Source organism: Phascolarctos cinereus, unplaced genomic scaffold (genome assembly GCF_003287225.1).
Source record: "Phascolarctos cinereus isolate Bilbo 61053 unplaced genomic scaffold, phaCin_HiC Scaffold_3;HRSCAF=262, whole genome shotgun sequence".
In the NCBI taxonomy this organism is placed as follows: Eukaryota; Metazoa; Chordata; class Mammalia; order Diprotodontia; family Phascolarctidae; genus Phascolarctos; species Phascolarctos cinereus.
The window spans coordinates 184604777-184609324 of NW_027555736.1; the positions used below are offsets into that span (position 1 = coordinate 184604777).

Below are 4548 nucleotides of genomic sequence, written 5' to 3' on the forward strand. Positions count from 1 at the left end.
GCCAGTATTCAACTATATACGAATTATTCATTTGTTTCCCACAATCCTTTTTTTTTGTGGATACTTCATTGATATAGACAACTAATTTGCTTTACCATAGTAAATCTGCATCAGTTCTGCAACCTGTAATCTTAGAGTAGCCTGGGTACCAAGAGGTTGAATGTTTGTCCATGGTCACACAGCCAGTTTGTATCGAAGTGAGACTTGGACCCAGAAAGGATTTTCTGGAATCCAAATCTGGTTCTTTATCCACCAGGTCATACTGTCTTTCACTACAAACATTTTTTAAAGTCTTCACTAGAGGTGGATCAGAAAATAGTAAGAGATTGCAGTATCAAGATCCAATCACAGCAAACTTACATACCGTTAGATTCCTCCTCTACAAAACACTTTATTATTTCTACCCATATAACTAAATGCATAGCTCCCTTGGGACAGATGTGACTCTGAAAAGTGAAGATGTTTATCTCTTAATTAAGACTGCTTTGGACTGTTGCTAGGCTGTCCACCTGAAGGAGGTAGAAAAGCTTAACGTAAGGCTTTCAAATGGTTCCAGGTGAAATGGTTTTTAAGCTGTCACCTGGATTTAGAGCAAAGCTAGGAAGAAAGCAATTCTTTCTTATCCTGTTGTATATAAAAAGGAAGAATTCCAGCTTGATTGTAGTAATTCTAATGTAATTAAAGCTTACCTGAGACTCTTTTGTAGTGAGGAAGTTGTCCCAGAAAGACACTTCATCTTAGCAAATTAATGACTGATCTGATTATTTGTTTATAACCACAAGGTCAGGTGGCCAGAAGAAGTATTTCTAGAATCTAGTACTTGATTGTTCCATATCTTCAAAACCTGAAGTTTCCCAATTAATAAATGAGCAAAGGACATCATCAGTTAGTTTTTATAGAAAGAAATCCAAGCTTTCAATATCCATGTGAAAAAATGCTCTGAGTCACTAATTAGAGAAATGCAAACTAAAGCAACCCTGAGGTTCTACCTCAAGACAAAATCAACAAAAAAGAAAAATAACAAATTTTGGAAGGGCTGCAGGGAAACAGGCACGTTAACGTTTTGTTGATAGAGCTATAAATTGGTACAGCCATTCTGGAAAGTAACATGGAGCTATGAACAAAAATTTACTGTGATACCCTTTGACTCACCACTACTAGATGCACACCCCAAACAAATCAAAGAAGCAAGCAAAAGAACCCATATACACAAAAATATTTATTGCAGCTTCTTTTGTGATGCCAAAAAATTGGAAACTAAGGGGATGTCCATCATTTGGGCAATTGCTGAACAGATGATGGCATGTGTAATAGAATGCTGTTGTGCCATAAAAAATGACAACGGGGACAGTTTCAGAGACACCTGGGAAGACTTATGTGAACTGATACAGAATGCAATGAGCAGAGCTAGCTGGAACAGTTGTTAGAGCAGTAGACCTAGAGTAGGAGGACCTGAGTTCTGTCTTACCTCAGACACTCACTAGCTGTTTGAGCCTGGACAAGTCACCATCTCTCTGTGCTTCAGTTTCCTCATTTGTAAAGTGAGGATAATAATAGCACCTGCCTCACAGGGCTATTGTGAGGATCAAATGAGATAATAAATAGAAAACACTTTGCAAGTTTTAAAAAAATCCTAAAGTTCCTAATATGTATCTATCAGGCACAAAGATAAGAATGAATAGCTTTGCCCTTGAGGAACTTATTCTCCAAGGGGATAGGGAGGATAAAATCAAGATTCAGGCATCTATACAAAATTGATACCAGGTAATTTGGGGGTTAAGGTACAAGCAGTCAGAAAAAGGCTCACGTAGAAATGGGTGTTGGAGCTATAATATCCCTGGGAGTTTTCGTTTGGGGAATCTCTTTCAAGAGGTGATTGGTGGATTTTTTCAGTTTCTATTTTAACTTCTGGATCCAAGATATCAGGGTAGTTTTCCTTTATAATTTCTTGAAATATGATGTCTAGGCTGTTTGTGGCTTGTTTTTTTGTTTTTTTGGTTAGGCGATGGGGTTAAGTGACTTGCCCAGGGTCACACATCAAGTGTCTGAGACCAAATTTGAACTCAGGTCCTCCTGGCTCCAGAGCTGGTGCTCTTTCTACTGTACCACCTAGCTGCCCCCCTCCATAGTTTTATTGAAAGATCACACTTTCTTAGTACCAGAACATAGTGGTACTTTGTTAGGTTACTTCAGCCAACTTAAGTTTGCATTGATGACTTAGAAAGGAAATTTCTTCAGTGAATCAGATGTTTAGGAGTAACTGGAGAGTGCATCTGCAAAACGCTTTACAAAATTGAGACATACTGTTGTTCTTTCATTTCTCTCTAAAGGGAAGTGTTTTTTTTTCACAACATGATGTCAAAGGGAAATTTCAACTAGTTATAGCTATTGTGGAGGTTAAACTATATATTGCACTGCTTAACTATATGCTTTCCCAACCTTATATTTCAATTTAGATTCATTAACTTACAACTAGCCTTAAGTGCTCCAATTACCACGTAATTAGCCAATTAAATTGCTGCTTACTTGAATCTGGATAGACAACTCACTTTACTCTCTATAAGTTGAATTGTTACAGGAGCATTATGACAATAGCGTATCCCATGTGTATTGCTTTTAAATACAAAGAAAGCTCTTTATTGACAGTCCAGTTTCATGCCAACAGTGATCCTTATTTAAAAGCTCTAGAGTGTTAGCATTAGCGTATATTGCTTTAGAAGGGCATAGTTGACGTTTCAGATTGGCAAATTTTGAGAGTGTTTTTACAGTAGAAATTAATTTTTTCCTAAGGGGCTAGATATTGAGATAAAAATCATTCTGAATAAAACCTTGTATACCATATCACTTGTTCCCTAGGATAATGTTGAAGATCACTTAAATTTAACATATCTGTCTATAACTTTAATAGGATTTATAGTCAAATTTAAATGAAGAAATACGCCAAACAAAAATAAATCTTTAGAATTATTAGATTATCTAGTTGTATAAGGCTTTACCAAGGTTGTTTATACTGCCTCAAAGAGAGTAACCCTGACTACTAAAGTACATCATATCATTTTTCTGCAATTGATCTGTTTTGATGTGAACTTGAATCACAATTCAAATAACATCAATTAAATTCAGTCACACCTTGCCATCAGTACTACCTATAATCAGTATATCAATACAAATACTACTAGATTGGATCAATATTAACTGTCAATTCACAATATAGTCTCCATCCTTATTCTACATTAGGGTTTCACATTTGAGTTTTAGTTTTTACAACTGTGCTTCAAAGAGGATCATAATTTAGTCCTGAATACACTTCCAACTGCAGCACATGTAATCAATTTCCAACTATAGCTTGTTCTCCTCTCAAGTCTGAAAATGTCAATGCTAACCTAGTTGCTGTGTTTCAAGCTTCACAGCTTAAATCCATTCTAATACTGGAGTCCACAGTTCTGATGTGAAATAAGCCTTCCATATAGTTGAATTTCTTCACCGTAAGAATCCTATTAAGACCTAGTTTCAGTGATTGTTGGAAGATGAGTGATTTTGTAATAACTGTGCTTCAACTGACATGCAGTACTCCCAGACAATAGTCTACTTCAGCTTCTGAACATTTGGTTTAGAACAGTTGTTTTATGAGTATTCCAGTAAGCACTTTGCTGTAAGTTCCTGCCAGAAGGTCAGATCTCTGCAGTTTGATCTTGGAATGTTTCTGAAGATTTTCTACTCCTTCTGTCGATTCCATAAATTCTATAAACTTCTAAAAATTCTATAAATTTATGTGCTTAAATCTTCAGTGCATTTACAGACAATGCCAATATAGAAGGCTTTGCTTTAGAAAACATAATCCTACAGTGGCATGCCTAAGAGGAGCTTCCAGTCTTTCAAAACTCAGGTTCTTTCTCCTTTCAAATGGCAAGTTTTCATGAATGAATGAATAATAGAGCAGTAGAAACTGAAAGGCAGCAGTAGCTTTGACCTCCCAACACATCTTCTCTAATACAATCTGTTCCATTTTCCGAAACTGTGAATTGTTATTGGCTTATCAGTGGCTGATGGGACATTTCTCTCTTCCTCTGTTGATCTCACAGCCAGATAGAAGCAACTTAATCCCACATATCCAAGATGTTAGGTCTGTCCATTAAATTCACAGCTAGAGAAAAGTCTTAATCCCACATATCCAAGATGTTTGGTCTGTCCATTAAATTCACAGCTAGAGAAAAAGTCTCTGTGTCAAAACCAAAAAACTGAATTAGGCTAAGAAAGTCTTTCACTTCCAAGTCCCTCTCCTGCAAGTCATCCGAAGGCCATTATCATGAGCAGATTCAATTAGTCTCAAGCCACAGACTTTTGGCTGACATCTGGACTCCTGTTCCAATGGAACATTCAGCTGGTGTAACAATTTCTGAACTTCAGTTGTTACTAGTGCCTCTATCATCTTGAGCTCCTCGAGGCGGCTCTTCCTATAGCAAGCCTCCCCTCTGGGACCTGTCCTCCCTTCACCCTGAAAAATTAGTCCAAATGTCCCAGACAATGAGGGAACTGTTTTGGGGAGAG

At 37.0% G+C, this 4548-nt stretch overlaps 1 pseudogene; it reads right to left on the reverse strand.

The window, feature by feature from the left end:
• Nucleotides 1-3480: 3480 nt before the first annotated feature.
• LOC110223707 (cyclin-G1 pseudogene) lies at nucleotides 3481-4148 on the reverse strand (annotated as a pseudogene).
• Between the last annotated feature and the right edge of the window lie 400 nt (nucleotides 4149-4548).